The sequence below is a fragment of the Aegilops tauschii genome, chromosome 7 (genome assembly GCF_002575655.3).
Source record: "Aegilops tauschii subsp. strangulata cultivar AL8/78 chromosome 7, Aet v6.0, whole genome shotgun sequence".
Classification (NCBI taxonomy): Eukaryota; Viridiplantae; Streptophyta; class Magnoliopsida; order Poales; family Poaceae; genus Aegilops; species Aegilops tauschii.
The window spans coordinates 297469377-297494114 of NC_053041.3; positions in this window are offsets into that span (position 1 = coordinate 297469377).

A 24738-nucleotide genomic window follows, 5' to 3' on the forward strand; every position below is an offset into this window, starting at 1 on the left:
GCATGCCGACCTAGGGAGAGGAATCCTTAACGGAACTATTCTTCCTGGAAGATGTTTCTTACATTAAAAAGTAATATAACATAACTCCCTGAATACAGTTTGTCTGTTCAAGCATTATGACCGGATCACCTGGTTTCCGAACATACTTGGTGTTTCCCACAGGTATAGTATTCGGAAACACTCCACCCTTGGGTTTCAGAGGTTAAAGCGGAAAGTCTGCCATGACAATCTTTTACAATTCGGCCGGAGATAAGTTTTACTGATAAAGTGTGTTGTCACATAAAATCACACGCCTACTCTTTATCTTTGCCATCTATCAGGCTGTCTAGTTTACAGTCCTGCTATGAAAATTTGGCGGCTATCTTTACTTGGTCGTATACCAAGCTAACCAGAATTTCTTGTCCGTCTGGTCCCCGAGGTCCAACCCGGGCCATATGGTCCGGATCAAGTCCGGTATACCACATTTTCACCATGGCCTAGGCCTCTCGTGCACCCTCTCGACATGCTGATGCCTTCCACAGCTCAAAACATAGACAAGCTCCTTTGAATAGCTCCGTGAGCTCCCCCATTAGTCCTGGAGGAGAATCGGATGGCCATAAAGCCTTAGCCATATTCCTCATTGCTTTCCGAGCTCGCTCATGCACTTTGGATAACTGTTGCAGCAAGTCGCCTTGAAATCCGGACACTTCTCCTTCAGGCCGCCCAGTTAAAAAACCTACAGGAACAAATCTCGTAAAAATTCTCCATCAAGGGATCTTTTGAAAGTAAGGTTTAGGGGCATACTAAATATGCCACCTTTTAGCTTTCGGTTCTCCTTCATAGCGTCCGACAGTTGGGCTTTTATGTCCTTTAGCTGTTCGGCTTGCTTGATGTTTGCATCCTGTAGTTTGTTCTTCTCATTAATGGTCCGTGTTAGTACATGTTGACTAGCAGCTTCTTGCCCTTCGGCACGTTGCTTGTCCGCCTGAGCGGCCTTTAGCCTCTCCTCCAACTGATCTGCCGATCCTGCTGCCATAAATAAAACAATGAATATTCAAAAATCCTTGTCAGCACAGGATCGTACTTTCCGGACACTGTTGTGCTTACCGCCCGAAGCCTTCTGGCATTTCTTCAAATCTTCCAGTTGGGCGGTGGCAACAGCTAGCTTGGTCCGACATTCTTCAAGCTCCTGAGACAGCGTGTTATTTTTCGCCGTGAGTACCTGATAACATTAAACGACCCTTAAATCAGTTGGATCAACTGCTTCAAGTCTCGGGGGCTACTGGCATATGATTATTGAATCCACACTAAGTTTACCCGCATATCTTTTGAAAGTTGGTGAGTGGCTCCGGCAAGTCCATCCCGAGCAGCTCGGATGTATGCATCCGCTAAGCTGAGGGCATTGAACGCCTCTTCGGTGAAACTTGGGTCGCGCATGGCCTCTTTCCTCTGCCGATGATTCATCGCGCTGTCCACTTTGGAATTGGTGACGGATACATTATCTGAATCCTCTTGGAGATGACAATCTGACATTTTACCCGTATCAACCCTAGTCCTTATGGCAGGGTCTAGAGCCGGATTGGTCGATGCACGGCCGGCGAGGTCCCCGGATATAGTCTAGCGTATGCTCTTCCTACAAGATAGCCCAACGGAAAACGCCATAATTCGGTCTGTCCACCAGGTGCGTGTTGAAAACTATACCTCTTCGGTGGTATCACCATTGGCCTTTCTTTTCAAAGACTCACCCCGCGCCGGTGCCGCCTTCTTAGAAGACACCTTTGATACAGCTCGGCGTGACGAGCATCGCCCCTTTGGAGCATGAGACAGTGGGGTGGGTGAGGCGCAATGGGAAAACTCTTTTGAAGGAGACGTCTCCTGGGTACTTAAATGGGAGGTAGGGAGAAGGCTGGAGTAATCGGCTTTAATGGCTACTGCCATGCCATCATAGCTCACCTGATAAAAAACTCCCTCCTTAAGCTCTATAAACATGTCTGGATCTTCTTCATATCCAGGATCTAGGTCCCGATTATGGTCCTCCGGCTGCGAAGCGGGGCTGTAGATCCCCTCGACGATCTTTCTCCATTCCTGTCAAAATGCAGTCGGATTAAATTCGACTAGCATAGACTTTGGAGAAAGGTTGCGTAAAGCCAATAATTGAAAAACTCACCCAGGGGATGGGGTTGTACATGGAAAAGCCTTCCCGACATGTTAAGCGAGCAAAGTCTTCCTTCTCCCCTTTAACAGATATGCTAAGATGGTGGCCAGGGCGGCAAAATTATCTGGACCTTTGCGCAGACAACAGGACGCATCGTCCTCCCCATTATAATTCCACACAGGGAGACCCCTAGATTGGAGCGGCTGAACGCATCGGGTTATGGAAATTGCCATTACCTCAATTCTAGACAGCCCGGAGTTGGCAAGTACTCTGATCTTGCTTGCTAGTCGAAACCACCGCACTATCTTCTTCTTCGAGGCTTCGGGGACGCCAGCTGGCGCGCTTCTTTAAAGGAGCGCTGGAGAATTCAGGAAGACCACGCCAGATTGGGTCCGGTAGAATGACGTTTTCAATATTAAACCACTCCGAGGGCCACTCTTTGGATGCCTTCTTCGGAGTGCCAGACGGGTATCCAGTCCCGGCTATGCGCCGTACTTCGGCGCCGCCCACCTCGAATATAGATCCCTTTTGAGAGCAGGGGACGAGGCAGAAAAATTTCCGCCATAGCTCGAAATGGGCCTCGCAACACAGGAACAGCTCGCAAAGAGCAACGAAGCCCGTGATATGCAGGATGGAGCCCGGTGTCAGATTGTACAGTTGAAGGCCGTAATACTCCAGTAGACCTCTGAGGAAAGGATGAATAGGAAATCCTACGCCTCTCAAGAGGAAGGCAACAAAGCACACCCGCTCCTCTTCAGAAGGATTGGGGAAATTCTCCGCCAAGGCTTTGTTGTTGATGGAAGTTAATCCAGCCCGAACGGAGACTAGATCCGCGGGAGGAAGGTACCCCTGCATCTGAAGTTTTCTCAGATGGGAATGAGATACCGAACAACTTCCACAGTCGCCTTTTTGAGGGCCGTTGGGGTGCGAGGTGGAGCTAGGAGCGCTGGCCATGTTTGGGCGATTTCCTATGGCAAGCTCTAAGGATTTCCGCGTGGTGGGGAATGGTCTCTAAGATACAATATCTCTATATAGTCTCCTTTTGATGTCTACTACACAACCTTCTTCCTGTAGACGTTGTTGGGCCTCCAAGTGCAGAGGTTTGTAGGATAGTAGCAAATTCCCCTCAAGTGAATGACCTAAGGTTTATCAATCCGTGGTAGGCTAGGATGAAGATGGTCTCTCTCAAACAACCCTGCAACCAGATAACAAAGAGTCTCTTGTGTCCCTAACACACCCAATACAATGGTAAATTGTATAGGTGCACTAGTTCGGCGAAGAGATGGTGATACAAGTGCAATATGGGTGGTAGATATAGGTTTTTGTAATCTGAAAATATAAAAACAGCAAGGTAACAAATGATAAAAGTGAGCACAAACGGTATTGCAATGTTTCGAAAGAAGGCCTAGGGTTCATACTTTCACTAGCGCAAGTTCTCTCAACAATGATAATATAATTAGATCACATAACAATCCCTCAATATGCAACAAAGAGTCACTCCAAAGTCACTAATAGCGGAGAACAAACGAAGAGATTATTGTAGGGTACGAAACCACCTCAAAGTTATTCTTTCCGATCAATCATTGGGCTATTCCTATAAGTGTCACACACAGCCCTAGAGTTCGTAGTAAAATACACACATCAACAAAAACCCTAATGTCACCTAGATACTCCAATGTCACCTCAAGTATCCGCGGGTATGATTATACAATATGCATCACACAATCTCAGATTCATCTATTCAAACCAACACAAAGAACTTCAAAGAGTGCCCCAAAGTTTCTACCGGAGAGTCAAGACGAAAATGTGTGCCAACCCCTATGCGTAGATTCCCAAGGTCACGGAACCCGCAAGTTGATCACCAAAACATACATCAAGTGGATCAATAGAATACCCCATTGTCACCACGAGTATCCCATGCAAGACATACATCAAGTGTACTCAAATCCTTAAAGACTCAATCCGATAAGATAACTTCAAAGGGAAAACTAAATCTGTCGGCGTTCTGGGAACGGGGGTCCCCAGACTTGCCTGCCTGCGGCCCATAGCGTGGCTAAGCCAGCAGGCCGTACGGCCCATCTTCATCAACAAGGCATCCAAGACCCTCGCGAGGGTCCAAGCCTCGCGAGGCGGACGATGCAAGACCTCCTCTGGAGTGGCCTAGCCAGGCAGGCTCACGAGGAGTGGAGATATCAAGGCGGGGCAAACATCACGAGGCTCTCGTGACATGAGCCATGACGAACGACACCAGGCGGGCGCCAGCGCGCGCAACGTCCTTATTTCCTCTTTGGTGCTAAGGAGGCCAACGCAGGCAAAGAGTACCGAGGCATCAGGCAAAGGTTGCGATATTGGTGCAACGAGACCAAGACCAGGAGGACGGCATGACGGAGGTCATCATGGACCCAAGACGGCGTCACCACCAGAGCCTTTCGCAGGAGAAGACCGCTTTTGTTAGGATAGCTTGTACTAGCTGTCCCCCTTCAAATTTGCCCGCCGTTGTTGGCTCCCTTCCCGCTCGATATTTGGGAAGAGGACCAGGGCCTATATAAGTAGAGCTAGCCACCATAGTATAGGCATCTCATCTTAGCTTGATCCAACCCGATCGAGAGCCTACCCTAGCCGCAAGAACACCTCAACCTCAGGAGGCTGTTCTTCCCTTGTACTGTTCATCATCGGCCCTAGAGGCAATCCACCACCACCACACTGGAGTAGGGTATTACACCACAACGGTGGCCCGAACCAGTATAAACCTCGTTTTTTTCTGTGTTGCGAGTTCGTCCACGAGATCTTAGCGAGCTAGGGCATAGATCGGTAGCAGGGAAATACTTCGCGCGCACCCCAGTGTTTGAACCTTAAGGGTTTCCCGGAACCCCACATCCGACATTTGGCGCGCCGGGTAGGGGTGCACCGTAGCTTCCCTTCCATCAGTTGTCGCTCCGTCGTCTCCATGGCGGACGCTCGCCGTGCTCGGGCTGAGTGTCGGGCTGACCTCACCGCCCTGTCGCTCAGACGGCTCCCGTTGGCGGGCCACCTCAACATTATCCGTCACCCGCCGCCAATGCTGCCACCGGCCCGGCTGGGAACGAGCAGCAGGCGTCCTCGCTGCATGCTTCGATGCGGCGGGATGGCCGCACCGCCACTCCATTGCTGACCCCTGCCGGTTCTTCGTCTCACGCGCGCTGCGCACCCATGGAGGCACGGGCCGCGCTCCTCGCGGCGAACGAACTCCTGCGCTACCGCCCCGTCGACGACCTCTATGAGGAGTGGCTCGACTGCGTCGCCGAGCTCGTCCTTGTCGCAGGGGGCTCCCCGGTGCCGTCCCTCTCTCTACCTCCCCCTCAACCAGCCACGGGCGACGAGGCCCATGGCGTGCCTCCACCACCCCTGCCCCAAGACGGTGCCTTGGCACCAAGGCGCGCGGCTCCGCGGCGTGATCCACCACACCCGGTGCCTGTGCGTGAAGAGAGAAGCTGCCAAGAAATTCCGCGGCCGCGAGAAGCTGCACTACGCTCCCCGCGCCACCTCGTCAAGACCACGCACCGCCCGTAGCGGTGCAGCGCGGACCTCGTCAAGACCAAGCTCCACCTCCAAAGCAGGCCCTGGCAACCACGGTTGGCTGCCGCGCCTTCACCCCCGAGCTGCGTAGCGTCGCCTCGCCAGGCAAGTTCAAGCCGGATCTGCCTCCTCGCTACGATGGTACCGCCGACCCCGCAGAGTTCCTGCAGCTCTATGAGCTGAGCATCAAAGCGGCCAACAGCGACGAAAAATTCATGGCGAACTGGTTTCCCATGGCACCTGAACCTGCAGAACGGCTCGATCTCCTCTTGGGACGAAATGCGTGACCGCTTCATCGCTAACTTCCAGGGCGCTCGCGACCGCCCGCCGGCCGCGGGTGATCTATGCCGCATCAAGCAACAACCAGGAGAGATCCTCCAGAAGTACATCCAACGCTTCAACAATACCCGCCTCAAGATCCCCAAGGTCACGAACGAAGCCATCATCTCCGCATTCTCAGACGGTCCGTGACGTAAAGATGAAGGAAGAGCTTGCCATCCACGAGGAGCTCTGCACCTCTCAGGAGTTGTTCAACCTAACGACCAAGTGCGCAAGAGCTGAGGAGGGGCGCCTCTCTATCCTTGAGCTGCCAGCCGTGGGCGCGGAGGAGAAGAAAACCAAGGCCAAGGACGTGAAGCGCAAGGAGGCAGCTGTGCTCGCAGCGGAGCCCGACACCAAGCGGGGCAGAGATCAGCCCGAGTCTTCCGAGAACAGCCGACCGTTCTGCGCCTTCGACAACCTGAACACCCACAACACCAGCGACTGTCAAGAGCTTAGAGCCATACGAGAAGGACGCTTCGGTCGACGCCCCGAGCGCAGCGACCGGGGCTACGGCCGTGGAGGAGGACGTGGAGGCGGACGCTGGGACGACCGTGGCCCGCGCCAGGAGCTGCGCGACCGGCCTCGTGAGGACCGCTGGCAGGACCAACCTCGCGAGGGCGCCTGGAGGGACCCGCCTCGTGAGGATCGCCCCCAAGGCAACACCGGTCTTCCTCCGGTGCCGCCACCAAGAAGGAACGACCACCACCACCAGGACGAGGGGGCTGGGGGCTTCCAAGAGTCGCGCGCAATCGCCTGCATCTTGGGCGGCGCCCAGGCCCTAGCCTCTCAGCGCATCTTCAAACAGTTCGCTCGCGAGGTGAACGCGGTGCTTCCCAAGCTCGAGGCCATGCACCCGCTCAAGTGGTCCAAATGCGCCATCACTTTTAACTCGACAGATCAGCTGAAGTGCGCAGCCACTGCTGGCGCCCTCCCTATGCTGTGTTCCCCAGTCATCAGCAATGTGCAGGTTACCAAGACCCTCATCGACGGCGGTGCAGGGCTCAACGTCCAGTCCGTCGACAACCTCCAAGTGCCATATGAACAGCTCCAGCCCACCAAGCCTTTCTCAGGAGTGACCGACGGTTCCACCACACCGATAGGGAAGGTCCGCCTGCCTGTCACCTTCGGGGAGCGCAAGAACTACCGCACCGAGCTCATCGACTTCGACGTCGTGCACATCCGCCTGCCATACAATGCCATCCTCGGATATCCAGCCCTGGCCAAGTTCATGGCAGTCACCCATCACGGCTACAACGTTCTCAAGATGCCAGGAAGCGGAGGGATCATCACGGTCCCATGTGAAGAGAGGGATGCGGTGTGCTCCCTCGAGCACGCCTTCCAAGCTGCAGCAATCGACGACCCCGACAGTAGAAGCGAGGGCCCTTCGGAGGCCATCCCCAAGAAGAAGTAGCTGCGCCGCGCAGGACCTCAGGAGGATGGCGTCGCGGCAGGAGCCTCATCAGGATCAGCGCCCGTCCCAGGTGCGCCTCCCTCCATCGCATAGGAAAGCGCGCCCGGTGCCCTCCTCGGGCAGGGCTTGGGGGCTCTCTTCTGGAGGGCCTCAGACCTTGCCAACCTCACGAGAGGTGCTTGGACACCACCTGGAAGCGTGCTTGGCGGCACACGTTCCTCAGGAGAGCACGGGGCAAGGAGTGCCCACCACCCAGGAGTTCATCACCATGACCACCCAGGAACTGCAAGACGCAAGAGGCATGCGCGGCGACCACCACTCACGAGGCGCAGCCCCCCATCCCGGCGAGGATGCTGGGCTGCGTGTCTGCATCGACGTCCCAGGGCTCAACAGGGCTGCGTCTCAGGAGCGCTTCTCGCCTTCGCGTGTGGGGCGCTGCGAGGGCCCGCCACACAGCTACGTTCGTATGCCCTTCGGCTTGCCGAGCATGGCGTCGGCCTATCAGCGCAACATACGGCGTGTCCTGGCGGCTCAGGAGGCCAGGTACCACGCCGTCCTAGAGGAGATGGAGACAGTCTTCAGGGAACCTCCCGAGCCCCCAGAGCCTCCCGACGCTTAGCGCCCTAGTGGTTCGTGAGGAGCCACTCCTTCGACGCACGCCTTCAGCTGCACCGACTCTACTTCGTCTACAGAACCAGGTGACATCTTCCAAGCTCGTTTAGCTGGGAGCGCCCCTCGGGCTGCATTATTCCCAGGCCGCATGGGTCCGTCCCTGCGGCATGTATCCCTTTTGCTTATGTCTTTAGCTTACCTTGCTGGGAGCGCCCCTCGGGCTGCATCATCCCCAAGCCACTCGGGCCGGACCCGGTGGCATGTATCTTCCTGCATTTATCCAAGTTGAATTGCTCTCCATGCTTAGCCTGTCCACAGCTATCGCCTGCTCGATCGCCGCCCACCACGGGTCTGTTCATCCTATGCAATTCGCTTGCACGTTAAAAGGGGGCTCCTGAGCATCGCGACTCAGGAGCTCTTACTGGCTCTCCAGCCCTCGCCCCCTGGCCTTGACCACGACATCGCGACCTGGCATACTAGCGGCGGTTGAGCTCGCTCAAAGGCCGGGACCTGAGGACGTAGAGTGCTTGCATGTAACCGCCTTGCAGGAACACACAATCACCAAGACTCAAGACTAGGCGCAACCCGCCTTGAGGTAGGGCCTCGTGAGTCCCGCGCTGGCTCACGAGTGCCCAGATACACCTCGCAGCCCTGCCATGCAAGCCACGTGTCAGGGCGGGGCTGTACACGCCCTGGGGGCTCCTCCCGGAGCGGGCCCCCATCCCACGCACAAGTGGAAGAACCATGCTCCACGCTGGCTACCGACACTGCCGAGGAGCGGCTATGCCCGTGCACAAGCGGAAGCACTATGCTCCGCGCTGGTGATAAACAACTGAGGGCGGCCCCACGGTCGTACCAACCTCACGGAGCCCAGAGCTCAGTGTCCAGCCTCACCGCAACACCTCCCCTCGGGAGAGCCGCACGAGGGGGCTGGGCATGGGGGCTGCGCTCGGGTCGCGCCCGAGCGCACGCCAACCAACCAGGTCTCCCAGACCTGGGCGTCGCGCGCCCCTCCCGAGGCCTCGGCGAGGGCAGGTATGGAAATTGTTTGCACGTCAAGGGGGACTCCTGAGCATCGCGACTCAGGAGCCTAACTGGTCACGTAGCCCCTCACTCCTTGGTCCGTCCTGGTCTCCGGTTGGCCCAATAGCGGTTGAGGTATGCGCGGGGCCGGGCTCTGCCGACGTAGAACATCAGTCTACCCTCGCGAACTCTCCCTATAAGCTGTTTGCGCGTCAAGGGGGACTCCTGAGCATCATGACTCAGGAGCCTAACTGGTCACGTAGCCCCTCACTCCTTGGTCCGTACTGGTCTCCGGTCGGTCCAATGGCGGTTGAGGTATGCGCGGGGCCGGGCTCTGACAACACAGAACGCAAAGCAAATAGGAAGGAAATCACAAAATCTGGAAGCAAATATTACAAGCATATTGTCCTCACAATACCCAATGAAAGGTCTAAACGCCTCCACGAGGCCTGATACATGTTGCAGGAACGGAATGGGAAGAATAGCCGCGGGTCACCCGTAGACGTCGCCGTGAACGGAATGGGAAGGTGCTCCCCTGTGAGCAATTTTGCCTTCACCTTCACCACCAGCTGCAGGATCGGCGACATCGCCGGACAGAGGAGCGGAGACAAAGCCGCGGAACTTCTTCAGCAAGGCCTCCACCTGACCTTGCACGGCCGCGGCGACGGCCTCGCACTGATCTTCAGCTACGGGCTCCAGCAGCTCGTCAAGGCAAGCGTTGGGGTCGCGAAGGTGCAGGTGGCTGAAGACGCGAGTCAGCGCAGTCGAGGACAGGACGCGAGCTTCTGCCTCCGCCATGGGACCGAGGCCATCAACGACCTCCTCAAGCGCCTTCACCAAGAGAGGAAGCAGCCGAGCGGGGCCGTCCTCGTCGGTGGCCAGCGACTTCTCCAGGCCGTGCTCGTAGAGCGTCTTCAACGCCTTGCGAGACCTCTCCTCGAGGTCGGCGAAGGCCGCGCGATCTTCGGCCAGGACACGCGCCTTGGCGTCAAGATCGGCCTCCCTCGCCTTCGCCTTCCGCTCCAGCCCTTCCAACCGGCTCCGCTCGGCGGCCTGCATCTTCTCCAGCTCCGCCAGCTCGGCATCGTGGTTCTTCACAGCATCCTCCCGGGCCTTCACCTCCTCCTCCTTCGCTTGGCGGCAGCGTGCTTCTTCGGCGTGCTTGTCCCGCAGGCTCTACAACTTGTCCTCAAGTGCACGACAGCGGTCATGGGCGGCCTTGGCGTCTTTCAGCACCATCTCGCGATCGGCTGCGGTGTTGGCGGCACTCTGCTTCTCCTTCTCAGAAGCCGCGGCGGCCTGGCCCAACGCCGCACGAACAACAAAGTCGGAGTGGAGCCAGCCTGAGGTCAGCTCCAGGCGCCCGGCCACAAGCCGTGGGTCCGCGCTCAGGAGATCTGCCTGCAGCTGAGTCATCTCCGAAAGAGCACGCTCCAGGGCAACAGCTGCAGAAGAACCTGGGAGTGGAGGTGCAGCTGCGGGAGGAGGCGACATCATCACCAGGGCCTGGGGGATCACGGGTTCCGGAGCAGCTGGGACCTCGTCAGCCGCACTAGGCGCCAGCACCTCCGGAGCCAGCGGGACCCTGGGGGCTGACTCCCCGCGGCGATGCTCCTCTTGGCCTCGCGAGGGCGACTGGGCTGGGGAAATGAGGGCGCTGCTGCCTCCTTTCTCCGCGGGGGAGGCATAGCCGCTGCGTCTTCCTTCCTCTTCTTCGCCGAAGATGTCGGCCTGATCAACCAAGGGCGAGCATCAGGAAATGACGAGTACAAACAAGGACAAGGCGAAGCTTAGGACACTTACTGATCTACCGCAACATACTTCCGCTTGGGGAGCTTGAAGCCTGACGGCTTCGGGACCTGAGGAGCAGGCGTTCGGGCTCTGGCGGCGCCAGGCGGTGCGTAGGCAGAACCGGATCCAGCTCCAGGAGGTGTCAGGGCGAAGGCGGCACCATGTGCCACCAGCGACGACCTACCCCTCGTCGGGATGAGGGGTTGCTCCCTCTCCCCTTGGTAGGCATCGGCCTCGGCATCATCAGGAAGGGCGCGGAGAATCTCGGCCTTGCTCAGAGGGTAAGTCTACCCCACCTCTTCCAGAGTCTTCTCCGAGTCCACCTCCACTTCCCCCTCTCCGCAGGACTCGTCAGAAGACACCTCCACCGGTTTCTGTGCCATAGGAGCTCCCGGAAGCGCCGGCGGCACCAGCCCACACGCATCAAAAGTCGGCCTGGAGGCGACAAATTCCTCCTGGTCCCTGCGTTGGAACAAGGGAACGAAGGCGCTAGGCGGGTACTCCTGGTTGTCCCCGACTATGAGGCGCAGGACAGCGTCCAATTCATCACCAGGCAGGTCCCCGGCCTCAGGCGGGTCTTGTTTCCCTCTTCTTCAAGCTCCCACAGGGGGCGCGCGTGCGCCTGGAGTGGGGCAACCCGCAGCATCAAGAACTCCCTCAGGAGCATCGCCCCCATTACCTTGGCTGCCCTCGCGTTGCCCGGCTTCAAGTCGGTCATCATCTGCCCCAACACTGATGATGCCCGCTCATCGACAAGCTCCGCCTTGGGCCACCCCCCGTTGGAAGGGGGCGCCGCTGTTGGCAACGCCAAACGCGGGTCGGCGTGCTTGGCGTCCATCATGACACATTTCGATCTAATGTTGTCGGTCCTCTTCCCGGTGCTCGAGATCGAGTTGGCCTTGCCGCATGCGACAAAATTAGCGCATCCAGAGATGTGCGTTTTGCTGACACGGAGGAAGAAGAAATGACGCAGGAGCGCCACAGACGGCATCACGCCCAGGTACGCCTCACAGTAATAGGCGAAGATGGACAGGAAAAGGACAGAGTTGGGATGGAGATGCAACACCTGCAGACCGTAGTGGTCGAGGACTTCATAAAAGAAATCGGAGAAAGGGGGGACCAACCCAATGGCGACGCTGCTCGAGAAGAAACGGAAGAAGGTGCTCCCCTCAGGCTCCGGCTCGTCGGAGGAGAGCCGGAGCTCCGTCTTCCCCCACTCATTGCTCTCCCCCACCGTCAGTAGACGCACGGAGGCGAGGCTATTCTCTGTGATGGTGGGCGCCTCAAGAGCGGGCTCGTACCAAGCCGGAGCCGAGAAGTCTTGACCTTGCGCGGCGCCATGGGCGGCAGATGCAGAGCAAGGTTGGAGCAGATCTGGAGGTAGCGGCGGCGAAGAGCGAGAAAGGGGATCTGGGGTGAGGCGATGAAGAAGCAACGAAGGCAAGAACTGCCCGCGCCAGCCTTTTGTGAGGTCAAGTAGTTGCCGAGGCAGCATGGGGAAGCGGAGACGCCCACGTCCAATCGGCTGCCACACGTCAACCGAGGCCGCAGGCTTTTGGGGCCCGCGGTGCTCCGAACTTGACCCTTGGCTTCGCCGCGAAGCCAAGCCCGAGCGCACCTTGGGCCCGGGGCTACTGTCGGCGTTCTGGGAACGGGGGTCCCCAGACTTGCTTGCCTGCGGCCCACAGTGTGGCCAAGCCAGCAGGCCGTACGGCCCATCTTCATCAACAAGGCATCCAAGACCCTCGCGAGGGTCCATGCCTCGCGAGGCGGATGATGCAAGACCTCCCCTGGAGTGGCCTAGCCAGGAAGGCTCACGAGGAGCGGAGATATCAAGGCGGGGCAAACCTCACGAGGCTCTCGTGACGTGAGCCATGACGAACGACACCAGGCGGGCGCCAGGCGGGCACCAGCGCGCGGAGCGTCCTTATTTCCTCTTTGGTGCTGAGCAGGCCAGGGCAGGCAAAGAGTACCAAGGCATCAGGCAATGGTTGCTATATTGGTGCAACGAGACCAAGACCAGGAGGACGGCAAGACGGAGGTCATCGTGGAGCCCAAGACGGCGTCACCACCAGAGCCTTTCGCAGGCGAAGACCGCTTTTGTCAGGATAGCTTGTACTAGTTGTCCCCCTTCAAATTTGCCTGCTGTTGTTGGCTCCCTTCCCGCTCGATATTTGGGAAGAGGACCAGGGCCTATATAAGTAGAGCTAGCCACCATAGTAGAGGCATCCCATCTTAGCTTGATCCAACCCGATTGAGATCCTACCCTAGCCACAAGAACATCTCAACCTTAGGAGGCTGTTCTTCCCTTGTACTCTTCATCATCAGCCCTAGAGGCAATCCACCACCACCACACTGGAGTAGGGTATTACACGACAGTGGTGGCCAGAACCAGTATAAACCTCGTGTCTTTCTGTGTTGCGAGTTCGTCGAGTTCGTCCGCGAGATCTTAGCAAGCTAGGGTGTAGATCGGTAGGAGGGAAAGACTTCACGCGCACCCCAGTGTTCGAACCTTAAGGGTTTGCCAGAACCCCACATCCAACAAAATCCATTACAAGAGAATAGAGGGGGAGAAGCATCATAAGATCCAACTATAATAGCAAAGCTCGCGGTACATCAAGATCGTGCGAAATCAAGAACACGAGAGAGAGAGAGAGATCAAACACATAGCTACTGGTACATACCCTCAGCTCCGAGGGTGAACTACTCCCTCCTCGTCATGGAGAGCGCCGGGATCATGAAGATGGCCACCGGTGATGATTTCCCCCTCCGACAGGGTGCCAGAACAGGGTCCCGATTGGTTTTTGGTGGCTACAGAGGCTTGCGGCGGCGGAACTCCGATCTAGGTTTCTTTTCGGGGGTTTCTGTATTTATTGGAATGTTTGGCCTCGGTCTCTGTCGGAGGGGCTCTCCTTTTGACCCCTTTACTTGTGCACGGGCAGTCAAAGCCACCGGCCACGGCCGCACATAGCAGGGCAGAGGAGGGAAGCCGGAGATAACCAAAGCACAAGACAACCAAGACAACACCAAGATCAGAGACACAAAGAGCGAGAGGGTGAGGTGGACTCCCCCGGCAAGATCCTTGCCAGGGCAGCCTCCGCGGCCCCGACAAGAGCCTTGCCGGGGCGACTTGCCCAAAACCAACAGAGCGAGCCCCCCTTGAGTCCACGGGTTCCGACCCAACCAACTACGTTGGACCCCAGGGCTCGGGAGGCACCTCCGTGGTGGCATGCAGATCTTTGTCAAGACCATAAACATGTGAGATCAGATGAGGACCAGAAGACGACGACCCTCGGTGGGATCCCAGCCGAGGGAATCCACAAGACCCCCGACAAGCGCCTTGGCGGGGACGGCTGCAACGCCACAGCAAGACCCTTGCCCGGCCCCCGGCAAGGCCCTTGCCGAGGGCGTTAGCGGGGCCACAGCCAGGCTCGCGTCGGCCAAGACTCCACCGCCGCCCCAAGCAGCTGCTAGCTCAACTAGCTGGGCAGGCACCTGCGTGGCGACGGGCGGCCTCTACGCCAACTGGCAAGCACCTGCGTGGTGGCCTTCAGATCTTCGTAAAGACCCTACCACCGCGCCACCTCAGCTGCCTGCCTGCCTACATGGCGTCGCATGCATCGCTGGCCTGGGCGCGTGTCAAGGCAAGGCGAGGCGGCGACGGACGGGACGGGCCTCGTTCTCGTCCTTGATAAAGCTAAGGGACACCTAAGCGACGCATTAAATGCATCTTGTCCTATAATATGGGCGATAAGCTCGCGGCACTGTAGACCTTTCCCCCTCTTGTGTGCCACCGTGGCAGCCCCTTTCGACTATAAAAGGAGGCCCATGGCATACTGGAGAGGGATTCGGCTCTTTTGGGCAAGTTGCACCGCGTAGCTAGCTCAAGAATACAAGAACACTCAATACATCCACCAAAGCAGGACTAGGGTATTACGCACCTTTGCGGCCCGAACCTGGGTAAACGATCCGTGTGCTTCCGGTTAGACCTGCTCTTCTCACAACCCCGTGCCCCGCTAACCGTAGTAGGGATTCTTGTGATCCCATAGGTGTCGTTCCCACCGACAGTCTCACGTCAGGGGGGTCTCCGAGTCATCCACGAGGCAGGGGGCGCTCCAGGGGGTAGGGCGCGCCCTCCACCATCGTGGATGGCTCGGGACTCTTCTGGCCCAACTATTATACTTCGGGGGCTTCTTTTGGTCCATCAAAAAATCAACAAAAATTGGCAGGTCAATTGGACTGCGTTCTGTATTCCTTTTCTGTAAAACTCAAAAACAAGGAAAAACAGAAACTAGCATTGAGCTCTAGGTTAATAGGTTAGTCCCAAAAATCATATAAAATAGCATATAGATGCATATAAAACATCCAAGATGGATAATATAGTAGCATGGAATAATAAAAAATTATAGATACGTTGGAGACGTATCAAGCATCCCCAAGCTTAATTCCTGCTCGTCCTTGAGTAGGTAAATGATAAAAACAGAATTTTTGATGTGGAATGCTACCTAACATATTGATCAATGTAATCTTCTTTATTGTGGCAAGAATATTCAGATCCATAAGATTCAAAACAAAAGTTTAATATTGACATGAAAACAATAATACTTCAAGCATACTAACAAAGCAATCATGTCTTCTCAAAATAACATGGCCAAAGAAAGCTATCCCTACAAAATCATATAGTCTGGCTATGCTCTATCTTCATCACACAAAATATTTAAATCATGCACAACCCCAATGATAAGCCAAGCAATTTTTTCATACTTTTGATGTTCTCAAACTTTATCAATCTTCACGCAATACATGAGTGTGAGCCATGGACATAGCACTATAGGTAGAATAGAATGGTGGTTGTGGAGAAGACAAAAAGGAGAAGACAGCCTCACATCAACTAGGAATATCAACGGGATATGGAGATGCCCATCAATAGATATCAATGTGAGTGAGTAGGGATTGCCATGCAATGGATGCACTAGAGCTATAAGTGTATGAAAGCTCAAAAAGAAACTAAGTGGGTGTGCATCCAACTTGCTCTCACGAAGACCTAGGGCATTTGAGGAAGCCCATCATTGGAATATACAAGCCAAGTTCTATAATGAAAAATTCCCGCTAGTATATGAAAGTGACAAAATAGGAGACTCTCTATCATGAAGATCATGGTGCTACTTTGAAGCACAAGTGTGGTAAAAGGATAGTAGCATTGCCCCTTCTCTCTTTTTTTTCTCATTTTTATATTTTTTATATTTTTTTATCTGGGCCTTTTCTCTTTTTTTATGGCCTCTTTTTTTCTCTTTTATTTTTCGTGTGGAGTCTCATCCCGACTTGTGGGGGAATCATCACACTTTTATTTACTTACAACTCAAGAATTACAACTCGATACTTAGAACAAAATATGACTCTATATGAATGCCTCCGGCGGTGTACCAGGATGTGCAATGAATCAAGAGTGACATGTATGAAAGAATTATGAAAGGTGGGTTTGCCACAAATACGATGTCAACTACATGATCATGCAAAGCAATATGACAATGATGAAGCGTGTCATAATAAACAGAACAGTGGAAAGTTGCATGGCAATATATCTCGGAATGGCTATGGAAATGCCATAATAGGTAGGTGTGGTGGCTGTTTTGAGGAAGGTATATGGTGGGTGTACGGTACCAGCGAAAGTTGCGCGGCACAAGAGAGGCTAGCAATGGTGGAAGGGTGAGAGTGCGTACAATCCATGGACTCAACATTAGTCATAAAGAACTCACATACTTATTGCAAAAATCTATTAGTTATCGAAATGAAGTACTACGTGCATGCTCCTAGGGGGATAGATTGGTAGGAAAAGACCATCGCTCGTCCCCGACCGCCACTCATAAGGAAGACAATCAAAAAATAAATCATGCTCCGACTTCATCACATAACGGTTCACCATACGTGCATGCTACGGGAATCACAAACTTTAACACAAGTATCTCTCAAATTCACAACTAGCATGACTCTAATATCACCATCTTCATATCTCAAAACAATCATAAGGAATCAAAATTCTCATAGTATTCAATGCACTTTATATGCAAGTTTTTATTATATCCCTCTTGGATGCCTATCATATTAGGACTAAATTCATAACCTAAGAAAATTACCATGCTGTTTAAGACTCTCAAAATAATATAAGTGAAGCATGAGAGTTCATAAATTTCTTCAAAATAAAACCACCGTCGTGCTCTGGAAAGATATAAGTAAAGCACTAGAGCCAATGACAAAGTACTCCAAAAGATATAAGTGAAGATCAATGAGTAGTTGAATAATTATGTAACTATGTGAAGACTCTCTAACATTTAAGAATTTCAGATCTTGGTATTTTATTCAAACAGAAAGCAAAACAAAATAAAACAATATGACGCTCCAAGCAAAACACATATCATGTGGTGAATAAAAATATAGCTCCAAGTAAAGTTACCGATGAACGAAGACGAAAGAGGGGATGCCATCCGGGGCATCCCCAAGCTTAGGATCTTGGTTGTCCTCGAATATTACATTGGGGTGCCTTGGGCATCCCCAATCTTAGACTCTTGCCACTCCTTATTCCATAGTCCAACGAATCTTTACCCAAAACTTGAAAACTTCACAAGACAAAACTCAACAGAAAACTCGTAAGCTCCTTTAGTATAAGAAAATAAATCACCACTTTTGGTACTATTGTGAACTCATTATAAATTCATATTGGTGTAATATCTACTGCATTCCAACTTCTCTATGGTTCATACCCTCCGATACTACTCATATATTCATCAAAATAAGCAAACAGCACAATGAAAACAGAATCTGTCAAAAACAGAACAGTCTGTAGTAATCTGTAACTCCGAATACTTCTGTAACTCCAAAAATTCTGAAATAAATTTTTGGACCTGAGGAATTTGTCTATTAATCTTATGCAAAAATAATCAACTTAAAAGCACTCTTCTGTAAAAATGACAGCTAATCTCGTGAGCGCAAAGTTTCTGTTTTTTACAGCAAGATCACATTAACTTTCACCCAAGTCTTCCCAAAGGTTCTACTTGGCACTTTATTGTGACAAAAGTTACAAAACATGATTACTACAGTAGCTTAATCATGTGAACACATAAAAACAGTAGGGGTAAATATTGGGTTGTCTCCCAACAAGCGCTTTTTTTAATGTCTTTTAGCTAGGCATGATGATTTCAATGATGCTCACATAAAAGATAAGAATTGAAACATAAAGAGAGCATCATGAAGAATATGACTAACACATTTAAGCGTAACCCACTTCCTATGCATAGGGATTTTCTGCGCAAACAACTTATGGGAACAATAATCAACTAGCATAGGAAGGCAAAACAAGCATAACTTTAAAACTTTAAGCACATAGAGAGGAAACTTGATATTATTGCAATTCCTACAAGCATATATTCCTCCCTCATAATAATTTTCAGTAGCATCATGAATTAATTCAACAATATAACTATCACATAAAGCATTCTTTTCATGAGCCACAAGCATATAATTTTTAGTACTCTCCACATAAAAAATTTCTTCTCATTCGGAATAGTGGGAATATCATTAAAAACTCGAATACTATAAATTGTTTCCACATTAAAAGAACAATTTTCAGAAAAAGGGAAATCATAATCATGACAAGTTTTGCAAATATAATCATCACTACTTTTTATAACATAAGTATCATCACAATACTCATCATAAGTAGCAATTTTGTTCTCATCATAATCAATTGAAACCTCTTCCAAGATAGTGGAATCATTACTAAATAAAGCCATGACCTCTCCAAATCCACTTTCATAACTGTCACAATAAGATTCAACACCCTCCAAAATGGTGGGATCGTTACTTCCTAAAGTTGACACTCTTCCAAACCCACTTTCATCAATATAATCATCATAAATAGGAGGCATGCTATCATCATAATAAATTTGCTCATCAAAACTTGGGAGACTAAAAATATCATCTTCATTAAACATAGAATCCCCAAGCTTGGGCCTTTGCATATCATAAGCATAATCACTCTCATCACTAATAGTATGGATAGCACCAATAGTATAGCAATTATCATCATCACAATGAGTAATAGGAGCAACATCATTTGGGAGGGATACCTTTTGACCTTTGCTTCTCCGTCTTTTCTTTTTCTTCTTCACATTAAGTATGGGTTTAATCCTCTTTTTGGAGCTCCTTATTAATGAGATTGGTTGAATAGAAAGCTCCTCCTCGTTACCTGATTCATCATAAGAAAGAATAGGAGGATATTGGGAAATCTCTTCCCTTTCATTAGTATTCTCTTCATCTTCTATTTGTTCCCTTGTCTTTATGTAATTGGCAATATAAGGATTTTCAATGCAATTCACCGCATAATACATAAAAATTTCTTCTAGATCAAAATCAAGAACTTTATCCAGGACAAATTCTGGAAGATCATTAGCTAGACGTTTCATTTGTTCATAACCCACAAGCAAACTAAGTTCATTATGATGCGCAAGGGAAATCAATTCATCACAATTTTTGGACACGATTCGATCATGAAACAATTTGCATTGGAGATTTAAATGATCACGTTCATTCCAACGTTCACAAGGATGGCAAAGCAATTCTAAATTTTCAGCACAAGCATCTAGCCTCTCTTGCAACCATTTAGTTTCTAAATACTTATGCCTCTTGCAAAATCTATCTTCCCTATTTGTTGTGTGCTTGCAAGCTCTATGCACTCCACAAAAATTGACATGCTTATAAGAGACATTTTTATCATTACTAGTGCAATCATCATTAGTACTATGGATATTCAAGGAGTTCATACTAACAACATTGCAATCATGCTCATCATTCAAAGATTGTATGCCAAACATTTTATTGCATTCTTCTTCTAACACTTTGGCACAATTATCGGAATGCTAATTTTCACGAAAAACATTAAAAAGATGAAGCATATGAGGCAACCTCAATTCCATTTTTTGTAGTTTTCTTTTATAGACTTAACTAGTGATAAAACAAGAAACAAAAAGATTCGATTGCAAGATCTAAAGATATACCTTCAAGCACTAACCTCCACGGTAACGGCGCCAGAAAAGAGCTTGATGTCTACTACACAACCTTCTTCTTGTAGACGTTGTTGGGCCTCCAAGTGTAGAGGTTTGTAGGACAGTAGCAATTTCCATCAAGTGGATGACCCAAGGTTTATCAATATGTGGGAGGCTTAGGATTAAAATGGTCTCTCTCAAACAACCCTGCAACCAGATAACAAAGTGTCTCTTGTGTCCCCAACACACCCAATACAATTTTAAATTGTATAGGTGCACTAGTTCGGCGAAGAGATGGTGATACAAGTGCAATATGGGTGGTAGATATAGGTTTTTGTAATCTGAAAATGTAAAAAACAGCAAGGTAACAAATGATAAAAGTGAGCACAAACGGTATTGCAATGCTTCCAAACAAGGCCTAGGGTTCATACTTTCACTAGTGGAAGTTCTCTCAACAATGATAACATAATTAGATCATATAACAACCCCTCAACATGCAACAAAGAGTCACTCCAAAGCCGCTAATAGTGGAGAACAAACGAAGAGATTATTGTAGGGTACGAAACCACCTCAAAGTTATTCTATCCAATCAATCATTGGGCTATTCCTATAAGTGTCACAAACATCCCTAGAGTTCGTAGTAAAATAACACCATAAGACACACATCAACCAAAACCCTAATGTCACCTAGATACTCCAATGTCACCTCAAGTATCCTCGGGTATGATTATACGATATGCATCACACAATCTCAGATTCATCTATTCAAACCAACACAAAGAACTTCAAAGAGTGCCCCAAAGTTTCTACCGGAGAGTCAAGACGAAAACGTGTGCCAACCCCTATGCATAGATTCCAAAGTTCACGGAACCCGCAAGTTGATCACCAAAACATACATCAAGTGGATCAATAGAATACCCCATTGTCACCACGAGTATCCCACGCAAGACATACATCAAGTGTTCTCAAATCCTTAAAGACTCAATCCGATAAGATAACTTCAAACGGGAAACTCAATCCAGTACAAGAGAATACAGGGGGAGAAGCATCATAAGATCCAACTATAATAGCCAAGCTCGGGGTACATCAAGATCGTGCGAAATCAAGAACACGAGAGAGAGAGAGAGAGAGATCAAACACATAGCTACTGGTACATACCCTCAGCTCCGAGGGTGAACTACTCCCTCGTCATCATGGAGAGCACTGAGATGATGAAGATGACCACCGGTGATGATTCCCCCCTCCGGCAGGGTGCCGGAACAGGGTTCTGAATGGTTTTTGGTGGCCTTGCGGCGGCGAAACTCCCGATCTAGGTTTCTTTTCGGGGGTTTCAGTATTTATAGGAATTTTTGGCGTCAGTCTCACATCAGGGGGGTCTCCGAGTCATCCACGAGGCAGGGGGCACTCCCAGGGGGTAGGGTGCGCCCTCCACCCTCATGGATGGCTCGGGACTCTTCTGGCCCAACTCTTTTACTTCGGGGGCTTCTTTTGGTCCATAAAAAATCCACAGAAATTGGCAGGTCAATTGGACTCCGTTTGGTATTCCTTTTGTGTAAAACTCAAAAAAAAGGAAAAAAACTGGCACTGGGCTCTAGGTTAATAGGTTAGTCCCAAAAATCATATAAAATAGCATATAAATGCATATATAACATCCAAGATGGATAATATAATAGCATGGAACAATCAAAAATTGTAGATACGTTGGAGACGTATGACCTTTCCTGCCTGGTCAAGGGGTTATTTGTAAAAACACTAAGACTGTTCACATTCATTTGACATAAAGCCGGTATTTAATGGGCAGCTGAACTATCGTCAATCTGAAGTACAATGGAGAACCCGCCTTGCAAAGACGAAGACATAAAGCCGGATACTACATCGTCATTGAAGGCAAGTTCGGGGGCTACTGAGGGAGTCCTGGATTAAGGGGTCCTCGGATGGTCGAACTATGTTACGTGGGCCGGACTACTGGGCCGTGAAGATACAAGGTAGAAGGCCTTTCCCCATGTCCGGATGGGGCTCTCCTTGGCATAGATGGCAAGCTTGACGACTAGTCGTGTAGTTTCCTTTCTCTGTAAACCGACTTTGTACAACCCTGGCCCTCTCCGGTGTCTATATAAACCGGAGGGTTTAGTCTGTAGAGGCGATCACAATCATGCAGGCTAGACATCTAGGGTTTAGCCATTACGATCTCTAGGTAGATCAACTCTTGTAGCCCCTATACTCATCGTAGTCAATCAAGTAGGAAGTAGGGTATTGCCTCCAATAAGAGGGCCCGAACCTGGGTAAACATCGTGTCCCTCGCCTCCTGTTACTTTTGATCCAAAGACACACAGTTCGGGGCCCACTACCCGAGATCGCCCGGTTTTGACACCGACACCCCCGAGCCCAGCCTAAGAGGGGCGCTGGGCACGCCTTCCTATGCGAGAGGGGAAGTCGCCCCGTTAGTGGGCGCAAGGCCTGAGGCAGCGCCACTGGACACCCAACCCTCCTGAGGTCCTTGGCCGAGCAGCTGCTTCTTCTTCTTGGGGAGAGACTTAGGAGGGAAGACAGCGCCGTCCTCATCGGGATCCTCGACCGCCGCAGCCTGGTAGGCGCACTCGAGAGAGCACACCGCGTCCTTCTCCTCGCAGGCGACTGTGATGAAGCCGCAGCTCCCTGGCATCTTGACGACATTGTAACCATGGTGAGTCACTGCCATGAACTTGGCCAGGGCCGGATACCCAAGGATGGCGTTGTACGGGAGGCGAATGTGGGCGACGTCGAAGTCGATGAGCTCGGTGCGGTAGTTGTCGCGCTTGCCAAAGGTGACAGGGCGGCGGATCTGCCCTATCGGGGTGGTGGAGCCATCGATCACTCCTGAGAAAGGCTTGGTAGGTTGCAGCTGGTCATAGGGCACCTAGAGTCGGTCGAACGTCTCGACGAAGAGAACATTGAGACCCGCACCACCATCGATGAGTGTCTTGGTGACGAGCACATTGCTGATGGTAGGCGAGCAAAGCATCGGGAGGGCACCGGCAGTTGCCGCACACTTGAGCTGGTCGGAAGAGCTAAAGGTGATGGTGTACTTGGACCACCTGAGCGGACGTGTTGCCTCGGGCTTGGGGAGGGATGTGTTCACCTCACGAGCGAATTGCTTGAAGATGCGATGAGAGGCGGGGGCCTGCGCGCCGCCCAGGATGCAAGCAATGGCTCGAGGCTCTTGGAAGCCCCCAGCCCCCTTGTCCTGGTGGTGGTCGTCATTCCTTCTTGGCGGTGGCGGCAGCGGAGGAAGGCCAGCGTTGCCCTGAGGATGGTCCTCGCGAGGTTGATCTCTCCAGGCACCCTCACGAGGCTGGCCCTGCTAGCGATCCTCATGCGACTGATGGCACCAATCCTGGCGGGGGTCGTGGCCATCTTAGCGTCCTCCGCCTCGGCCGCCTCCACGACCGTAGCCTATGTCGTTGCGCTCAGGGCAACGACCGAGGCGCCCGTCGTGGATGGCCCTGAGCTCCTGGCAATCGTTGGTGTTGTGGCTGTGCACGTTGTGGAAGATGCAGAATGGGCGGCTACCCTTGGATGACTCCAGGTGGTCATAGCCGCGCTTCATCTCTGCTTCAGCCGCGAGCACGGGCGGTCCCTTGCGCTTCACGTCCTTGGCCTTGGCCTTCTTGTATTCTGGGTCAGCCTCCGGAAGTTCCAGGAGGGAGAGGCGACCTTCCTCAGCTCTCACACACTTGGTTGCCATGTTGAACATCTCCAGAGCCGTGCACAGGTCCTCGTGTATGGCGAGCTCCTCCTTCATCTTGACGTCACAGACGCCATCAGTGAACACCGAGATGATGGCCTCATCCGACACCTTGGGGATCTTGAGGCGAACACTGTTGAAGCGCTGGATGTACTTCAGCAAGGTCTCTCCTGGCTGCTGCTTGATGCGCCGCAGGTCACCCGCGGCTGGTGGGCGGTCGCGAGTGCCCTGAAAGTAGGCGAAAAAACGCTCTCGCATCTCGTCCTAGGAGGAGAGCGATCCCGCGGGGAGGTTCAGGAGCCACGAGTGCGCACCGTCTTTGAGGGCCATGCGAAAGCAGTTCGCCATAACCTTCTCATCGTCGTTGGCCGCCTCGATGCTCAGCTCGTAGAGCTACAAGAACTCGGCAGGGTCGGGGGTGCCGTCGTAGCATGGAGGCATGTCAGGCTTGAACTTCCCTGGCCAGACGACACTGTGTAGCTCCGGAGTGAACACGCGGCATCCCGCCGTGGTCATGGGAGCCCGTGCTACCTCTTGAGAACTGCGTTGGTTTTCCCTTGAAGAGGAAAGGGTGATGCCGTAAAGTAGCGTAAGTATTTCCCTCAGTTTTTGAGAACCAAGGTATCAATCCAGTAGGAGACCACGCTCAAGTCCCACGTACCTACACAAACAAATAAGAACCTTGGAACCAACGCGATAAAGGGGTTGTCAATCCTTTCACGGCCACTTGCAAAAGTGAGATCTGATAGAGATGATAAGATAATATTTTTGGTATTTTTATGATAAAGATTCAAAGTAAAGAAAGCAAAATAAACGGTGATAGAAATAACGATAGATTAATATGAGAGAGAATAGACCAGGGGGCCATAGGTTTCACTAGTGGCTTCTCTCAAGAGCATAAGTATTACAGTGGGTGAACAAATTACTGTCAAGCAATTGATAGAATTGAGCATAGTTATGAGAATATCTAAGTACGATCATGTATATAGGCATCACGTCCGTGACAGGTAGACCGACTCCTGCCTGCATCTACTACTATTACTCCACACATTGACCGCTATCTAGCATGCATCTAGAGTATTAAGTTCATAAGAACAAAGTAACACTTTAAGCAAGATGACATGATGTA